The following is a 19,935-nucleotide window of genomic DNA, read 5'->3' as shown; positions in this document are numbered from 1 at the left end:
ATAAAATCTCCACAACTCTCAAAAAGGCAGAATGTGAAACTACACAATCCAATCACATCACAAAATCTTTAATGAAAACATCAATGCTTCTAAACAGCATCTGTGGTCTCTGTGGAATATAGAGAAAATATTTTCTGTGTTTCTGCAAGGTTTGGGCTTCCTAAATACATTTTGCTGAAAACTGGGGATCCTGGCACATGATGATGAGAGAATTCCAGGAAGACTGACCTAATCCTGAAGGTATGTGTTTGTATTTCAAGAGAAAATGAGGCCCAGGACCTTGGAGACATATGTAGGTCATAAAAAGTCAGAGAGATACCCAAAGTTCGTGCAGCCTCTGGAGACATGTGTATGCATTCCAGAAGGTTAGAATGAGAACCCAGGGTCTTCCCCATCCCATCTCCACCGAGCAGAGGTGTCTTTCGCTCCATTCAGGAGAGGAAAGGGAAGGCAACTGTCCTGTGTGTAAGCACAAAGTCCACTCTGCTCACCGATGGAGTGTCCAGCTACTTACGAAGAAGGATCTTCCATCTGGCTCTCGTCACATCCCCTCAGGGGTACGTGCTGAAGTGAGAGAGAATCACACTTGTATTCATGGTAAGGTAATAAATATGAAATCTGTCTCTTATCAAAAATATCTCATGTACACCTTCAGGATGAATAAAAATGGAATATTAAAATCGCAACAAGTGCCTCAGACTAGATGCTGTACATTCCAACACGACTTCCCCCAAAACACTGTACGCAGCTGTTGTGCTAACCTGATGCCATAGGTCTGGTTATTGGGGAAATCCCTTGGTTTGAGACTTTGGGGCAAGAAGTTTATGAGGAAATACACTTGAGATCAGCACCCATGACACAGAGAGTGCATGTGTGTAACTGGGAAGGTTTAATTTGAATTCACACTGGGTCTGCTCTGTGACTTTAACCCTTATCTTGCTGCTTTTGCTTTTGTTACTACAGGCATACATGATGGCCTGCCTCGGGAAATAACCTGATCCTGCCCACCTGTGAAGGACCGTGACTTTCCTAAATTCTCTGTGTGCAAATGGCACACATCATCTGCTGCTTACCAGCTTAGCCCAGAAATACACATTTTGGGAGGCCAGAATCACAGCTGGATGTGGCATCTTTGTTGATATGACAGGAGATACTCCATTTCAAGCCACCCATGTAAGGAAGTGAACCTAACACACACCCCTGCCTGAGGCTTGCCGAGACATTTGCAAAGACTGAATAGTCTTTTTACTTTGTTTCCTCACTTTCCACCCACTTCTGATCCATAAAAGAACCTCATTTATATTCGGGCATCCAAGACCAGACAAGATGTTTCTTTTGAAGCATTAACCTGCCAACTTCTTGGTCATCTGGGTCCTGAATAAAGTCCCCAGTTAACGCATATAAGCTGTCTCTCGGGAGGGGGGTTGGGCTGCACTTCATGGGTAATTCCAGAAGGTTACAAACTCAGCTGAGGGCTATCAGCAGCAACACCCTGGCCACTTGTGTTATAAAGTCCAAGCTTGCACTGCTCACCACAGGACTGGCCAATAAATTAGATGGATTGTTGGGGCAAAGAATAGCAAGTTTATTTGGGAAGCCAACAGACCGAGAAGATGATGGACTAGTGTCCCAAAGATCCATCTTGCCCAGATGGGATTTCTTGGATGCTAGTTTCTTTTATAGAATAAAGAGAAGGAGGTGAGGAGGGAGAGTAAAAAAAAGATGATAAGTTATTGCAAATATTTCCTGTTTCTGGGCAGACTCCAGAGGGAATGTATTAATTTCTTCTTACCTGCAGCCATTCACAGGTGGTCTGGTCAGGGTGTTTCCTGTGAGCTAAATAAAGGTATTTTATCTTAAGGCTCATTACCTGGGAGGCAGGATTCACTGAGATGGGCCATTATGTATACTTCAAGCTATAGGCAATATCCCTCTAGTGATTAACTTGTAGAAAAAACAATAGAATACAGAGGCAAAAGCAAAGGATCTAATATGAAGTTAGATCTGTCCTTCCCTGTTCCATTGGAGATGAGAGCCTGAGTCTTCAAAGGCGAGATCTGGGCACTGCACAGTCCCACACCAGAGCACTTGCTCATGGTGCTCACTTCTGAATCCAAGGTCCACATGGACCTGTCTGATGGGATGGTGGTCAGGAAAGGCTTACCTTATTTCAAGTGTGTATTCCACCAAGGACAAAGTGTTTTCCTGTCCCGGATAGAAGGTATCATGAAACTCAGCCCGCAATCAGTCAGAGGCCAGTACTCATGGCATGCACAGGCAAGGTGGAGGCGGCAGGGATGGGAGAAGAAGGGGCAGTGACATCAGGATTGGCTGCTATTGCTGGAAACCTAGGTGCTGAGCAATGCCAGTACCCTGGCCAGCTGTTGTGGAAGAATATCTGCATTGAGTGAGGAAACTACCATGCTAGCAAATATTAATAGTAATTTCAAATGGATGATGACAGAATACAAAGACATGACATAGGAAAATAAAATTAGGTTCACTTATCTAGTAAGGGCTTCTCTTTTTTTAATTAATTTATTTTTTATTGAAGGATAATTGCTTTACAGAGTTTTGCTGTTTTCTGTCAAACCTCAACATGAATCAGCCATAGGTATACAAGGGCTTCCCTGATAGCTCAATTGGTAAAGAATCCGCCTGCAATGCAGGAGACCCTGGTTCAACTGTTGAGTCAGGAAGATCCACTGGAGAAGGGATCGGCTAGCCACTCCAGTATTCTTGGGCTTCCCTTGTGGCTCAGTTGGTAAAGAATCCTTCTGCAATGCAGGAGACCTGGGTTCGATCCCTGGGTTAGGAAGATCATCTGGAGAAGGGAAAGGCTACTTGCTCCAGTGTTCTGGCCTGGAGAATTCCATGGACTGTATAGTCCATGGGGTCGCAAAGAGTTGGACATGACTGAGCAACTTGACATGACTTTCACTATTTAGTCAAGTTTACTCAATTTGCTACAGAGTAAGAAAGAACTTAGAGCCATCAGAATATTGCCAAGGAATCAGTAATTTTTAACAGATTTTGGTGTAAATTCCTAAGATCTCCTAGAAAAGGGAATGCTAATAACTGCATGTAAAAAAAAAAAAAAAAATGATTGAAAGCTTTGTCAAACTTCCTGAAAGCTCAACTACTTCCCTCTATACCAATGTCATATATTTAAAACTGGAAAAGCTCGTCACATAGGCTAGTCTGGGAATGTACCAGAGACTGGGTCCAGACTTCATTAGTGTGTTTGCTGCACAGTATAAAACATGATCACGTAACAGAGCAGAGTTCAGTCAGAGGGTTTATTGTCACCGTTTTCATTTATCACCTTTAGGCTTCTTGGTTTTCTCCCAAAACAAGAGTTAAGAAAATAATTATTATAAAGAAGCAATGATTACATCTGGGTATCATGGTACCAGATCCTATTCCTGTTGCCCTAAAGTGGTACAGCCATCTCTACAGGATAAAGCCAAGTCTTTCTAGTTTAATTATTGGAATGCAGGGGAGGAAGGTGTATTTTCCAGATCAATAGCTTCATATCAAGAACCAGGGGCTGTGTCAATCTACCCGGGTAAAACAACTACATCTTCGATGCAGTCCCTGCTTGATAAAGCTTGCATTCAAGCACTTATTCTCCAAGGCCCAACTACAACAGGAGTGAGCCTGTGACAAGGATAACCACAAATACATTTTCCTAGTTTTCAATAGCACATATAATCTCCATGCAGGGATGCAGTATTTCTCTAGCTTGTATTTCATTGGGAACTAGTATTACAGTATCTACCACTTGACTCTGTAACAATCTTCAAGCCATTTTGCAAATCTACCGAGTATATCTAGTCCAATAATATACTTAGGAAACATAGTGAATAATATAAAGCTGCATTTTCACATCTGACTGGCACAGTGTGATATGGTCCTGAGCCAAAGTTTCATTGATAATCTAATCTCTGCTCTTATCATGACTGGGGAACCAGAAAGCTGTTCTGAGATCAGTTTTCTGTTGTTGATATAACAAATGAGTACATATTTAGATGCTGAAAGCAATGCCAATTTTATAATCTCTCAGTTGAGTAGGGTGGAATTCTGACAGTGGTGTCAGCAGGTTAAAATCAAAATGTCACTTACAGGCTGTATTCAGTTGTTGGCAGAGTTAACTCCCACACTCTTGCTGAACTGAAGTCCCCTTGTCCTTATTGACTTTCACACAGGGGTCACTCTTGGCCTGTACAGGCCACCTTCACTCTTTGGCTCATGACGCCCTCCATCTTCAAGGCCAGAAATGGCTGACCCACTCCTCCTTATGCTCTGACTCTCTCTGACTCCCCCTCTGTAGCGGCCTGCTCCTGTCTCCTCTTGTGATGGTGTCACAGTGTACTTGCTCAAGGATGGCTGATCTTTATTCATTATAGAAGCCCTGGGATTATGAACTAATGATGGGTTGGGAAATTGGTAAGGTGTCAAGCCCACATTATGTGGCTAAATGGAGTGAGACTATTGGAAAGTGGCATAATACAAACTTGGCTAAAACAAATCTCTAATTCAATAAAGTATTAAAACATCAGTTTCATGTGATTAAGCAATACTTCAAAAATGCTTATAATTTGTAGTAATTTAAGTGAACTGCACACTTTATCTTGAGTAAGGATTGTATGTGTGTGTGCAGTTGCTCAGTCATATCTGACTGTTTGTGACCCCATGGACTGTAGCCTGCCTCTGTAGACAGGTTCCTCTGTCCATGGAATTTTCCAGACAAGAATACTGGAGTGGGTTGCCACATCCTTCTCCAAGGGATCTTCCCAATCAAGGGATCAAACCCGCTAAGTGAGGGTTGCTGCTGCTGCTGCCCCTAAGTCGCTTCAGTCTTGTCCGACTCTGTGCGACCCCATAGACGGCAGCCCACCAGGCTCCCCCGTTTCTGGGATTCTCCAGGCAAGAACACTGGAGTGGGTTGCCATTGCCTTCTCCAATGCATGAAAGTGAAAAGTGAAAGTGAAGTCGCTCAGTCGTGTCCGACTCTTAGCGACCCCATGGACTGCAGCCTACCAGGCTCCTCCGTGCATGGGATTTTCCAGGCAAGAGTACTGGAGTGGGGTGCCATTGCCTTCTCTGAAGTGAGGGTTATATACTATCAAATACATAAAGGTAAGATTATAAGCTATTTAAATTTTGGGTGCATATATATGTAATAATTTATGGTATGTATGTGTTTGTTAATATATGAATAACAAGCAACAGTTATGATAGTGGACACAGAAATGTGTTAAGTGTCATATACAAAGTGAATAAAATAATTCAGTTCAGTTCATCTCACATCCATACATGACTACTGGAAAAACCATAGCCTTGACTAGATGGATCTTTGTTGACAAAGTAATGTCTCTGCTTTATAATATGCTGTCTAGGTTGGTCATAACTTTCCTTCCAAGGAGTAAGCGTCTTTTAATTTCATGGCTGCAATCACCATCTGAAGTGATTTTGGAGCCCCCTAAAATAAAGTCAGCCACTGTTTCCCCATCTATTTTCCATGAAGTGATGTGACCGGATGCCATGATCTTAGTTTTCTGAATGTTGAGCTTTAAGACAACTTTTTCACTCTCCTCTTTCACTTTCATCAAGAGGCTCTTTAGTTCTTCTTCACTTTCTGCCATAAGGGTGGTGTCATCTGCATATCTGAGGTTATTGATATTCCTCCCAGCAATCTTGATTCCAGCTTGTTGTGCTTCATCCAGCCCAGCATTTCTCATGATGTACTGCGCATATAAGTTAAATAATCAGGGTAGACAATATACAGACTTGACGTACTCCTTTTCCTATTTGGAACCAGTCTGTTGTTCCATGTCCAGTTCTAACTGTTGCTTCCTTACCTGCATACAGGTTTCTCAAGAGGCAGATCAGGTGGTCTGATATTCCCCTCTGTTTCAGAATTTTCCACAGTTCATTGTGATCCACACAGTCAAAGGCTTTGGCACAGTCAATAATGCAGAAATAGATGTTTTTCTGGAACTCTCTTGCTTTTTTGATGATCCAGTGATGTTGGCAATTTGATCTCTGGTTCCTCTGCCTTTTCTAAATCCAGCTTGAACATCTGAAGTTCACAGTTCACGTATTGTTGAAGCCTGGCTTGGAGAATTTTAAGCATTACTTTACTAGTGTGTGAGATGAGTGCAATTGTGTGGTAGTTTAAGCATTCTTTGGCATTGCCTTTCTTTGGGATTGGAATGAAAACTGACCTTTTCCAGTCCTGTGGCCACTGCTGAGTTTTCCAAATTTGCTGACATATTGAGTGCAGCACTTTCACAGCATCATCTTTCAGGATTTGAAACAGCTCAACTGGGATTCCATCACTTCCACTAGTTTTGTTCATAGTGATGCTTCCTAAGGCCCACTTGACTTCACAAGTAAAATTAGTACTTGTATTTAAAGTATACACATATATTATTGTACTTCATGTAAAAAAAAAGTAGTATGGTTCACATAAAAGAACAATTAGTATTACTTGTATGTTGACAAACCAAATATTTTTTGGTAGTTAATTTAACATTTATTAGGAGAAGACAATGGCACCCCACTCCAGTACTCTTGCCTGGAAAATCCCATGGATGGAGGAGCCTGGTGGGTTGCAGTCCATGGGGTCGCTGAGGGTCGGACAGGACTGAGTGACTTCACTTTCACTTTTCACTTTCATGCATTGGAGAAGGAAATGGCAACCCACTCCAGTGTTCTTGCCTGGAGAATCCCAGAGACCGGGGAGCCTGGTGGGCGGCCGTCTATGGGGTCACACAGAGTCAGACGCGACTGAAGTGACTTAGCAGCAGCAGCAGAATATACATTAGGTCATACACAAGAGATTTCTAAATTAAGCTAAAAGTTTCTTTTTCTGTCTTATAGCAGTCTGGCCATGAACAGTCCATAGCAAGTTTGAAGAATCTGTTTCACCTAGTCATCTGTTGGTCCACTATCCATAGCAGATTGGTCTGATCACCATAGTTTGAGGACTTGCTACCATTTCCACCTTCCAAGCAAGGAGACAGAGGAAGGGATTCAAGAAGGCAAGTTCTCCTCCCACGTGAGCACAACCTGCAAATAGCCCTGTTCATGTCTGAGCATATCCCAGGGGACAGCGCCAGTCACATGGCCACACGGAACCACGGGAGGGTGATGGAGTGCAGAAGACAGTCTACACTGTGACCTGTTTATGAAGCACCTAGTTACCATACTAAGCCCTTGATGAGGAGTTTCTTTTCATTTAATCTTCCCAAGGAAGGTCCATATTACAACTGGTTTGTCTGAAGTTACAGTGTTGCCAGGAAACCCAAAATGAATTTAGATGCTTGAGGTAAAACATAATTTTAGATGTTTTTATACTCTTCCATTGAGGAGAATAATAAAAATGGGAGGTCCCTTGACCTATAAATGATATTCAGCCTAAAGACTTTTGCAACTAATTCCACACAAGGAATGAGCATCTCTAAATTTCAGGACCAGTTGTTGACTGGATGCTACCAACTAAATAATCATGAAAAGGCAATTGTGCATTTTTAGCTCTGTCTGCGACTTTCTCTCCCACACAAGATCCATTGACAAACTCCTCGCTGAGAACTTTAACTTCAAATAAATCCCTTCTAGGTGCAAAGCAAACTTCCATTAGCAGCTCTTTCCACTGTTGGTTAGTGAGACATTTAACAGCAACAACAGATACCTTATTAGCATTATGGTACAGAAAGAACAATGGTCCAGAAAGTCATCTGTGAGGAGCATGGCATGGTGTAGGAGTCAAAATGGGACAAAATGAGAGTTTATAAAAGTGATACTGGATTTTAAATATCTTTAAAAAAAAAAAAAAAAAGCCTTAAGCAACAGCAGTTTACTTAGCTTGCACCTTTCATAAGGACAGAACTTTAGCCAAACATCAGGGGTCAAAAACTCACCCTGGAAAGCTTGGTACAAAGAACTAGAAAACTCATGATTCTGAGTAGGGAGGCTGATGTTACAAACACGTTCAGAAGCAAATCGCTAGGAGGGATTGGGGGCAAGAGGAGAATGGGACAACAGAGGATGAGATGGCTGGATGGCATCACTGACTCGATGGATGTGAGTCTCAGTGAACTCCGGGAGTTGGTGATGGACAGGGAGGCCTGGCGTGCTGCGATTCATGGGGTAGCAAAGAGTCAGACACGGCTGAGCAACTGATCTGATCTGATCTGACTATCATCTCAGATGCCTTTAGATGTAGAAAGCAGTTTCACTTCCCAGTGGCTCCATTCTCTACTTTTTTTCTTTTGGTGTGGCTGTGGCACATGGGATCTCTGATCTTCACTGTAGCATGCAGGACCTTTGGTTGCAGCATAGAGACTCTTCAAGTTGTGGCATATGGGATCTAGTTCCCTGACCAGGAATAGAACCCAGGCTACCTGCAGTGGGAGCACAGGGTCTTAGCCAGGGGACCTCCATGAAAGTCCCTCATTCTCCACTTTTAAAAATCTAAGAGAGAAAGAAATCGCAAAGAGGGCTAGCAAGCTGGGATAAATTCCCTTCCAGGGAAGGAACCTCTGACATCTGAGTATACTTGAGTGACCCCTACCTCTCATGGCAGAAGTGAAACAGGAGGGAGGGGAGCAGGGCAAAACCTTTAAAAGAATGACATAGTCCAAGATACGACAAAAACTGATTAGAGCCAACAAGGTCCTAGCCAACAAGATGGCAGAAGATTTGACTTCCAGTGGACCGTGAGCCTCAGTATACACTTGCTGTAATACATTAACATCTAAATGACACACCCATCAGTACCATGACAGTTCTGAGGTCAACCATTAAAGGCCAAAAAGGGGATGGTGGCCCAATTCCTGGAAATCCTTCCCCCTAGTCCTTCCACTCATTAGCCTGTAAAATTATCCCATAAAAACATCATGCCCTATTTTGGGACCATTCGCACTTTCTGAGAGCCCACACTCTCTCTGTGGAATGTGTTTCTCTCTAAATAAATCCACTTCTTATCTATGACTTTGTCCCTCACTGAGTTCTTTCTGGGATGAGACATTAAGAACCTAAGCTTCATTAAGTCCTGAGACTAGGTGTGTGACCTCAGTTAAAAGAGTGTGGGTACAAGTCCCAATCTGAGTTGCATGATTTCAGAAGCAAAGACCAAATTTCTCCTGCTGTAGCTACTCATCATTCCACTTCATAGGAGCAATTCCTTCTTTTGCAACCCTTTCCCCTCAAGTAGCAATTATCAAAAGTGGTGAGCAGGGTTAGAAATTCAACCAGGGACGTCAAGGGCTTGATCTGAGCACAAAAGCATGGAACATCTCACGCCCCTTGGCTCCTCTGAGTTTATTGGCCTCTCGTGAAAGAGGAAGAAATAGACTGAGGAGATTTTGTGGTCTCTGACACAAGATCCAAAATTGTTTTTAAGAGGGGATAAAATAGGATGATTTTGTCATGAGCAAAGCATGCTGGAAATCTTCAGATACACAAATGGCTACACACACATTCTTGTGTATTATGGTTTTACATTTTGAGTTAAGATCAGAATTCCTCCTCAGAGGACTGACATGATCTTCATCCCACTGTTCCACACCAAAAGCTTTTCAGCGGAGAGCAGTTGTGTGCACAAAGCATGAAGTAGCTGAAGCTTAGATGCTGTGACATTCTTGAGATGTTTCTTACCCCACTGCCTCCTTTCTTTAAAGGAAATAGGAGCCCCTTTTCTCTGTCAATGACTAGATAAGTCATCTTCTCTGGAAGCACCATCTTTTCCCCCACTCTGCCCCAGTACAAACATAAAAGAGAAGAGGCAGGGCTTTCCTGGTGGTCCATTGGTTGGGAATCTGCCTTGCAAAGCAGGGGACACTGGTTCAGTCCCTGATTAGGAAGATTCCACATGCCACAGGGCAGCTAAGACCAAGTGCCACCAGCTACTGAACCTTGCACACCTAGAGCCCATACTTGACATGAGAAGCCACTGAAATGAGAAGCCTGTACACTGCAACTAGAGGAAGCCTGTGCACAGAAATGAAGACCCAGCACAGCCAAAAACAAGCAAAATACAAGCAAATACATGTTTTAAAAAGAGAAAAGAGGAAGAAGGGGTGAGATGAAGCAGTGGGGGTGGGCTGTCCCAGGAAAACACACATGGTTAGTCTCTGCCTCCTGGCCCTGTTGTGAATTGAAGGACCCAGGGGAAGCCGGACCCAGCTGGCCCCTCCTCTGGCTTCTCAAGAAGTTCCCAGCAGCCTTAAAAATCTTCAGGTCTTGGTTATTTTGGAGGCAATGCTTTTGAAGGCCATAGCAATGCAGATACTCAAACTGAACCTGGTTGGGAATCCCCCTAAATAGTTTCCACATCTATCTTCTACTGCAAGAGATCTTCTTGGGTCAGTGAAAAGCATGCCCTAGCTGCCCTGGAAGCCTCAGTCCCTCTCCCCAATCATCTCGTTGGGCTCCATGGGCTGGGGAATCTTCATATTATGTGTTGAGGAATGGAATATTACCTGTCATATTGGTAAACAAAGGATGTCACCGTCAACAGCTATTGCAGCCGCAGTCTATGGTGAGCTGATGAGCCCTGAGGGAACAAGTCAGTTCAGTTCAGTCGGTCAGTCATGTCTGACTCTTTGCGACCCCATGAATCGCAGCATGCCAGGCCTCCCTGTCCATCACCATCTCCCAGAGTTCACTCAAACTCATGTCCATCGAGTCAGTGATGCCCAGGAAGGAAATACCACCTGCCATTTAGCAGGCATCAGACTTCAGCCACTCCCCACGGTGAACCCTGAGGAAACTTAGGATGCGAGAACACAGGATACTGGCCCCAGACAGCTTAGGTGCATATTAAAGGAATAATTTCAGTGAGCCCAGACTCTTGCATCTTCCCATATATAGAAAAGTACAAAATTTCTTAAGTGACATATCTGGTTTTCTTTAATTAGTAGTACAGTAAGTCCCCAATATACAAACAAGTTCCATTCCGAGAGCACATTCGTAAGTCCAACAAGATTAGTCTAGGTAATCAACTAACACAATCAACTGTATAGTACTGTATTAGAATAGGTTTATAATACTTTTCACACAAATAATACATAAAGAACAAATGTGAAAAATAAATATAACGTATTTAATCTTACAATACAGTACCTTGAAAAGTACAGTAGTATAGTATAACAGCTGGCATACAGGGGCACGCTTACATCTTTGAAACTTCATTAATTGAAGGCCCATTTATTCTAGCCTTCAAGCTCTAGTCATACTATCTTTTAGTTTCATTTCAAAAACTTGAGGGATGATAAGCATTTCAGAGGAATTGTGAGTACATGTTCTGGAAAAGCAAAAGCTTAAGTAAAAATTAGTTCCAAGTATGATCTTCCTTCATTATCATGATTATCCAGAGTATTTATTGGAATGCAGAGCTACAGAAGATAAGCCAAGACTCTCAATTCTTGAAAATCTAAGTAAAAAAATAAAAAAGTTGTAATCTTCAGAGTGGATAGCTTCAAAGTTCAAACAAGTGTGCTACAATGTCAAAAAATTGTCAATAAAAATGATCAGATATGCTCGAATCCTCATATTAAGAAAGAAAAATACAATGAAAGTCACAATGGAAACAAGACTATTTCAAGAAAGTAATTTGAATGCAGTACAAGTGTTAAATTCTTACTGTTCAAATTCAAGGTCTAGGGAATGTGCAGCTATTCAAAAGCTATTAAAACTAAAGTATTTATTGATATTGCCTTAGACTGCCTTACGTACAGGTTTATGCAGGATTTTTAAAGATTATTGTCACATGGGCACAGAGTGAGGCAGCAGATAAGAAGGAAGGAAATACATTGATTGCACTGAGAATTAAGAGATTAAGAGATCAAAGTGTTGAAATTTTCTCTGTTTTTAACCAGATACCTGATATTCACAAAGTCAACAATTATTTACTTCAGCTTCCTTCTCTAAAATGAGTTTAAAATGCTTACTCTTTTGTTCATAGGGTGCAAGCTTTCTCTGTAAAGTAAGACTTCTCTAAAGATAGCAATAACATTTTCCTCCCAAACATACTGTGTTTTAGATAACCTGTCTTCAACAAACACAACTGCTTTCTAACCTACTCTTTTCTTTTCCTTTTCTTTGCAAAAACAATAGACAGGAACATTTAATTTTGAACTGAAAAGAAAAGCTCATCAGGTTGAGTTTTCAGAACATGATGCATTTGGTGGCTGTAAACATTGAGGGAACCGTGGCCTTCCACATTGGACGAAGGTCATTCTTTCCAGCCACGGCCCCATCCAAGTGAATTTCACCACTCTCCCCACACACGGATTGAAATACAGTGTTTTGAAGCTCAAATCCACTTCAGAAACACCCAGTATCCTCGTTCCAAAGGTCAGCCAACTCGCCTGCTTTTTCCTGAAATCACAAACGGGATGGTACTTCACTTAATTTTTTAATGTATTCAACTGGCCACAAAGTCCACTCAGGTTTTCTGTACCTTATGGGAAAATCTGAGCAAACTTTTTGGCCAACCCACTATTTCCAAACAAATGTTTCTCTCTCCCCTCTTTCTTTTAGAGTCAATTTTCTCCCTCCTGCTAATATCTAATAAAAATGAAAGCATCACCATCCAGACTTGTAAATGAACATTCATAGCAGACTTACTCAGAACAGTCTCACACTGGTAACAACCCAACTGTCTATGAACAAGTGAATGAATAATCAAAATGAAATATAGCCATTCAAAAGGATACGATTCAAGGGACTTCCCTGATGGAGCAGTGGCTAAGAGTTTGTCCTCCCCATGCAGAGGGCCCTGGTTTAGTCATTGGTCGGGGAACTAGACCCCACATGCCACAGCTAAGAGTTTGCCTGGCACAACTAAAGATCCTGCAGGCTGAAACTAAGACCTGGTGCAGCCAAATAAATATTAAATATTAAAAAAAAAAAAAAGGTAGATCCAGCATCATGGATGGATCTTAAAAACGTTATGTTGAATGAAAGAAGCCAGAAACAGATGAGCACATGGTGTGTGATTCCATGAATACAGAGCTCTAGAAAAGAAAACTGTCAATTGATAGCAGCAGAAAGCAGCGTGGGGGTAAGTGCAGCTGGAAGAGAGGTAAATTGTCTGGGGAAGCCTCAAGAAAACACTTTGAGGCTGATACAAATGTTCTGTAGCTTAACTGCGATGGTTTCACGGGGCACGTATATTTGTCGAAACCTATCAAAACGTCCAATACTTTGGCCACTTGATGCAAAGAACCAACTCATTGGACAAGACCCTGCTGCTGGGAAAGATTGAAGGTAGGAGGAGAAGGGGACGACAGAGGATGAGATGGTGGGATGGCATCACTGACTCAATGGACATGAGTTTGAGCAAGCTCCGGGAGTTGATGATGGGCAGGGAGGCCTGGCCTGCTGCAGTCCATGGGGTCGCAAAGAGCCGGACACAACTGAGTGATTTAACTGACTGATCAAAATGTATACTTAAAAACAGATGTATTTCAATTGTATGTAAATTATACCTCATAAAGTTGTTTTTAAAGTTAGCCTATTATATTTGCTAAATATATACAGTAAACAATATCAAGTTTTAGTTTATATTTTAGACTTTCAGGAAAAAAGGGAGAGAATAGAGAAAGGCAGGAGATTAAAAAATGACAGAATACAAATTGATTTCAGGCAGTTTTAAAATTGTGAAATGAGGAAGATAGTTATTTGATTTGTTTATTTTTATTTGAAGGATTTTTTGTGCAATGAGAAATACAAAACAATTTCAATCGTTTTTTCTCTTAGAATTTTCTTTCCTCTGAGTAATATTATATACCAATTTCATTTAATAGGCATTAATGCAGATTTTCATATAAATACATACCTTTGGGAAACAATATTTCTTTGCCAATTTCCTATGTAGAAATTAGATAATAGTAGGCCTAAAAAGTTATGTAGTTACTTTAATCCATGCCAAAAGACCAGAATCTCTAACAGTCAATAAACTTTTCTAATCTCATCAGCGGTTAGTCTTATGGGATGTAGCATTTGGCACCAGAAAACCACTTTATTCCACTGATAATTAGATAATGTGGTCATGTCCTTAGAAAGCACCAATATTAAATCACACATCACAAAAAGTGGAATTGGGAATTATGATTTTCCTTAACAACATGCCTATTTTTCCCTATTATCTACTCCCCCACTTTTTCCCCAAGCTGACTAATTCTCTATTTAGTGTCCAATGTTTTCAAGGCATTTAATTAGCCTGAGTACTTAAAAGTCTTCAAAGTCTTGTTTTTCAATTGACTCTAAAATAAAATGGCATTTTGGGGGATGGTAACAAACACAGCATAACACTTTTTGTTTTTCACAAAATAGAAAATGAAAAAAATTACATTTTTGTTAGCTAGCTGCAGCAAGTTTCACTCAAATAAAAGAAACCAGTCTTGCTAGAAGCACAGAAGAAAGTTCACAAACTTACTTCCAAGGAGTTATTCAATGAATGAATTGAATGAATAAATAGATGAAATAGGAGAAATCATGGCAATGATCAGCAACAAAGAGGTTTGATTAAACACAGTCTTAGTCAACTCAGAGGGATTTATTCAGGAACAAATGTCATCACCTCTTCCAGGAACAGTGCAGCATTGCCTGTTGGCGCTGCTGACAAGGACACAGAAGCCACTCTCTGGACTGCAGGGAGCCTGTTCAGTTAGTATAAAAACAGAGTTGGCTTAGGTTACAGAGGTGCTACCAGTGAATGGTCTTGCTGGCACGAAAGTGGCAAGGAATGCTGCTTCGTTCACAGCCATTCGTTCACATGTTGGAAGGCCATTCCCAGGAAGCCTATCTCATAAGACCTCACCCCCTGGGTCCCTGAGGACACGGTGGCTAGATTTTGGGTGTTACCCTTGATTTAAGTAGGACTAATACTGAAACTGAGCCGGACTCTGTGCGGCTCCTGGGCTTAGAAGACTTAACTGTGTCCTCTGTTTTTTTTTTTTTTGTATGAACTGAGGCTTCATTCAGCCTTCATGGGGCTTCTCTGATGGCTCAGATGGTAAAGAATCTACCTGCAATAATTCTACCCTAATACCTGCCATCTACCCTAGTTTGATCCCTGGGTGGGGAAGATCCCCTGGAGAAGGGAATGGCAACCCATTCTAGTATTCTTTCCTGAAGAAGTTCATGGATAGAGGAGCCTGGTGGGCTACAGTCCTTGTGGTTGCAAAGAGTTGGACACAACTGAGTGACTAACAGAGAGAGCCTCCATGACCTTCCCAGAGTTTCAAGGGGCAGGTTCAAACAGTTGCTAATCAGGGAAGGAGGGTTGAGGAGACTAAGGAAGAGCAGCCAAGAAACAAGAGAACAGACTTGAGGCAGGGCCTTGGTTCCTATTCAAGGGATACACATGACAATATCTTTGAGCTTTTAAGGGAACTAAAACCCCCAACAAATGGAAGATGTTAACTACTTAATAGTCAACAAAGGAGTCCGAAATGCAGCACTTGGATGCAATCTCAAAAACAACAGAATGATCTCTGTTCATTCCCAAGGCAAACCATTCAATATCACAGTAATCCAAGTCTATGCCCAGAGCAGTAATGCTGAAGAAGCTGAAGTTGAACGGTTCTATGAAGACCTATAAGACCTTCTAGAATTAACACCCAAAAAAGATGGCATTTTCATTGTAGGGGACTGGAATGCAAAAATAGGAAGGCAAGAGATTCCTGGAGTAATAGGCAAATTTGGCCTTGGAGTACAGAATGAAGCAGGGCAAAGGCTAATAGAGTTTTGCCAAGAGAACACACTGGTCAGAGCACACAACCTCTTCCAACAACACAAGAGAAGAATCTACACATGGACATCACCAGATGGTCAATATTTAAATCAGATTGATTATATTCTTTGCAGCCAAAGATGGAGAAAGTCTATGCAGTCAGCAAAAACAAGACTGGGAGCTGACTGTGGCTCAGATCATGAACTACTTATTGCCAAATTCAGACTTAAATTGAAGAAAGTAGGTAAAACCACTAGACCATTCAGGTATGACCTAAATCAAATCATTTATGATTATACAGTGGAAGTGAGAAATAGATTTAAGGGACTAGATCTGATAGAGTGCCTGAAGAACTATGGACGGAGGTTTGTGACATTGTACAGGAGACAGGGATCAAGACCATCCCCAAGAAAAAGAAATGCAAAAAGGCAAAATGGTTGTCTGAGGAGGCTGTGAAAAGAAGAGAAGAGAAAGGCAAAGGAGAAAAGGAAAGATATACCTATCTGAATACAGAGTTCCAAAGAATAGCAAGGAGAGATAAGAACACCTCCTCAGTGAGCAATGCAAAGAAATAGAGGAAAACAATAGAATGGGAAAGACTAGAGATCTCTTCAAGAAAATTAGAGATAACAAGTGAACATTGCCTGCAAAGATGGGTTCAATAAAGGACAGAAATGGTATGGACCTAACAGAAGCAGAAGATATTAAGAAGAAGTGGCAAGAATACACAGAAGAACTATACAAAAAGGATCTATATGACCCAGAAAACTATGATGGTGTGATCACTCACCTAGAGCCAGACATCCTGGAATGCGAAGTCAAGTGGGTCTTAGCATCACTACGAACAAAGCTAGTGGAGGTGATGGATTTCCAGTTGAGTTATTTCAAATCCTAAAAGATGATGCTGTGAAAGTGTTGCACTCAATATGCCAGCAAATTTGGAAAACTCAGCAGTGGCCACAGGACTGGAAAAGGTGTTTTCATTCCAATCCCAAAGAAAGGCAATGCCAAAAAAATGTTCAAACTACCACACAATTGCACTCATCTCACACACTAGCAAAGTATTGCTCAAAATTCTCCAAGCCAAGCTTCAACAGTTTGTGAACCACGAACTTCAGATGTTCAAGCTGGATTTAGAAGAGGCAGAGGAACCAGAAATCAAACTGACTCACTGGAAAAGACCTTGATGCTGGGAAATGTTGAAGGTGGGAGGAGAAGGGGACGACAGAGGATGAGATGGTTAGATGGCATCACTGACTTGATGGACATGAGTGAGTAACCTCTGGGAGTTGGTGATGGACAGGGAGGCCTGGCATGCTGCAGTCCATGGGGTCACAAAGTGTCGGACATGACTGAGCGACTGAATTGAACTGAACTACTTAATGAAGCTTACTTTATTCCGGAGAAGGTCAGAGCTTAATAACTTCAAGAACAGAAGTTCATCAGAACCCAGGTCTCCCACATTGTAGGCAGATTCTTTTACAATCTGAGCCACCAGGGAAGCCCAACAGGATATCACCTGAGGCCAAATTAAAAGATCAGGACCTGCATGCATCAGGATTCTTATCAGCAACCCCAGCTCTTGAACCATTGCTATAAAACTCCTCAGCAAATCCCCCCAGGTCCAGACACACAGTTTTGAGGGCACAGCTTGCTGTTTCCCTCTTTGCTTAGCAAAGCAACAATGCTATTCTTTTCTACTTCACCCAAATCTCTGTTTTTGATTTCAATTCAGCACTAGTGCACAGAGGCTGAGTTTTCAGCATCAGTATGCTGATAGTCGTTCCCCCTGTCCCCTCTGCTTCTGTCTTATCCTTTTATCCCCAGAGTCACAGGAATGGCATTGAATTAGCTTTTCTACTTCCAGTTTTGCCTGATAACCTGTCTTCTCACTGTAGTCAGTGATTTATCTGCAGTGCACACCTCCTCCTGCTATTTCCTCCCTGCAATCCTGCAAGATTCTTTGGAATCTGCCTTCTCTCTCTCCAGCCCTGTCCCCATTCCCTACATCTCTGCTCTTATCTTTTGCTACCCTCGACACAAGCTTCCCAAAGCCTAAAATTGACTAACTATCACTCTCACAGGACTCTTTCTCTGGCCAGAGGCCTCAAAGGCAAGGCAGTGTGAGTGACCCCAGAATGTTTGATGGAACTCTGGCAAAAGAATATTTTTGAAGCTCCCTTGGTGATTCTAATGCAGCCAGAGTTGCAAAACATGGTAACTTAAAACCTTTGTTTTAGAGATTTAAAAAAAAAATTCAGAGAAGTTATCAGATTCATCCAGGGTCACATATCACGGGACTGTCTGTAACATTATTATTATTATTTTGGGGTAAAAATTACTTATTTCAAAATTTCCCTTTGAATTTCACTCTGTAAGATCTATAGACATGTTTCCAATTTGATGTAATGTTATTTTGAATTGGACACTGAGATTGTTGTAGCCAAGCATTCCGGGAAACAAACTCACTCAGAAGGACAATGCAGATAGTGGAGTGCAGTTCATTACACCGGCGGGCGCAAGGCAGAGTCTCCTCTTAGCCAAGGACCCCGACCAGTTTCTGTGAAAACCTTATAACCCTAAGTGTATGTGCTCAAACTCACCTCCCCAAATTCTCTAAAACTAGGCTGAACAAAGGAAAAGAAAGATACAATCAAAGTTAACCCGTGATTCATAAGCCTTAAGCCAAGGTAGTTAACAGTGGACAATTATTAATAGGCCTGTGGTCATACCCCAATAAGCATAATAGAATGTATGATTCTATTCAGTTACACAGATAATTAAGGTATTCTTTCAGGCAACAGAGAGTCTAGGTACGAGCACTGGGGCTCTTCCTTCCGGGGGCCTGGTTTTCCAGTTGTTATGTGGTTTCCGTGGATTCTGGGCTCATAGCTCAAAGTCCACAGTCCAGCCCAAGACGGATTCCTGCTTTCAAGATGGAGCCTGTTCTGTCTGATTCCTCCTTCAAGATGGGGAAAACACCTGTCACTGCTTGTCACTCTCTTATTCAGAATGACACTTCTGTCAGCTACTTCAAGTTGTCCTTTTGAAATCTACTTACTCAAAATTTTTACATGAAAACTTACTTTAGGAGAAGGTAAGGTGGGGCTCAGAAATGCCTTAGTGTGTAGGAACAGTAACGTTCCTTATTTCAAATATGCTATTTGGAGTAAAAGAAAATTTTCTATGTAGCTCTTAAGAAAACGTTTTGTTAAAACCTTTGCAGCTCAATTTAACTAAATTCTGGGTGTGTTTCTGGTCTTTTGTTTTTAAACTGCAAACAGACTTTGAGTTTCTTTCTGTTTCCCCATCATGCCTCATAACCGTCCACAATTAGGTTGTTAATGTTTTAGCCACAGAGCTGATCATCTGTTGTGTTAACAATTTATACCACGTGCTGTCCCAGATTAGAGGGTGTGACATTTGACTCTTCACTGGAATCACTACAGAATGACAAGGCCGGTTTTCTGCCTTCCTCAGACACAGCACAGCTAAGACAGCAGCCAAAGAGACAGATCTGCAACTGAAGACTCCAAAAAGTGAGTTCTACCTCTCCCTGAAAAGTTATCACGCTGAAGATATCATCAAAGGTCCTAGCCAGAGTACTCTAATTCAATAAACTGAATCACACCAAGATAAAGCAGACTGGCAAGACATCCAGGTATAAGCGGCTTCATTCACTCTGGCTTAGGTTTTCAATTTATAAAAACCTGGTGATTCTTTTCTCCTTTGGAACAATTCGATTTTAAGGATGTAAATCTAACTGTACTTACAAAACTGAAAAAAATGTTCAGGCTAACTATACACAGTGATAGTTTATATGATTAATGTAGTGAGTTTTCATAGCTGGTTTGTGTGTGTGTGGGGGGGAGGGCTGTTTGTGCATGTATATTTTGCTGCCCTCTACTGGGAATAGAAGGAATGATCGGCAACACAATTTTGTAAAGCAACAAAACCTCAACCAAAAAAAAAACAAAAAGGAAAAAGGCGTTATATGCAGCTCCATCTCAACTGAAAGTCTCTTTATGATGGAAATGAAATAATTATCTGGAAAAGCTCTAAGAACCAGGATGAAAACACAGTTGATATAAATGGAACTAATGAAATGAAATACAGATAAAATGCCTGAAGGTGATTAGCCCCAAGGTTTTGTTGCTTGTTCTTGTTGTTCAGCGGCTGTCTTA

Source organism: Bos javanicus, chromosome 23, assembly GCF_032452875.1.
Source record: "Bos javanicus breed banteng chromosome 23, ARS-OSU_banteng_1.0, whole genome shotgun sequence".
Classification (NCBI taxonomy): domain Eukaryota; kingdom Metazoa; phylum Chordata; class Mammalia; order Artiodactyla; family Bovidae; genus Bos; species Bos javanicus.
This window is presented reverse-complemented; position numbering follows the sequence as displayed.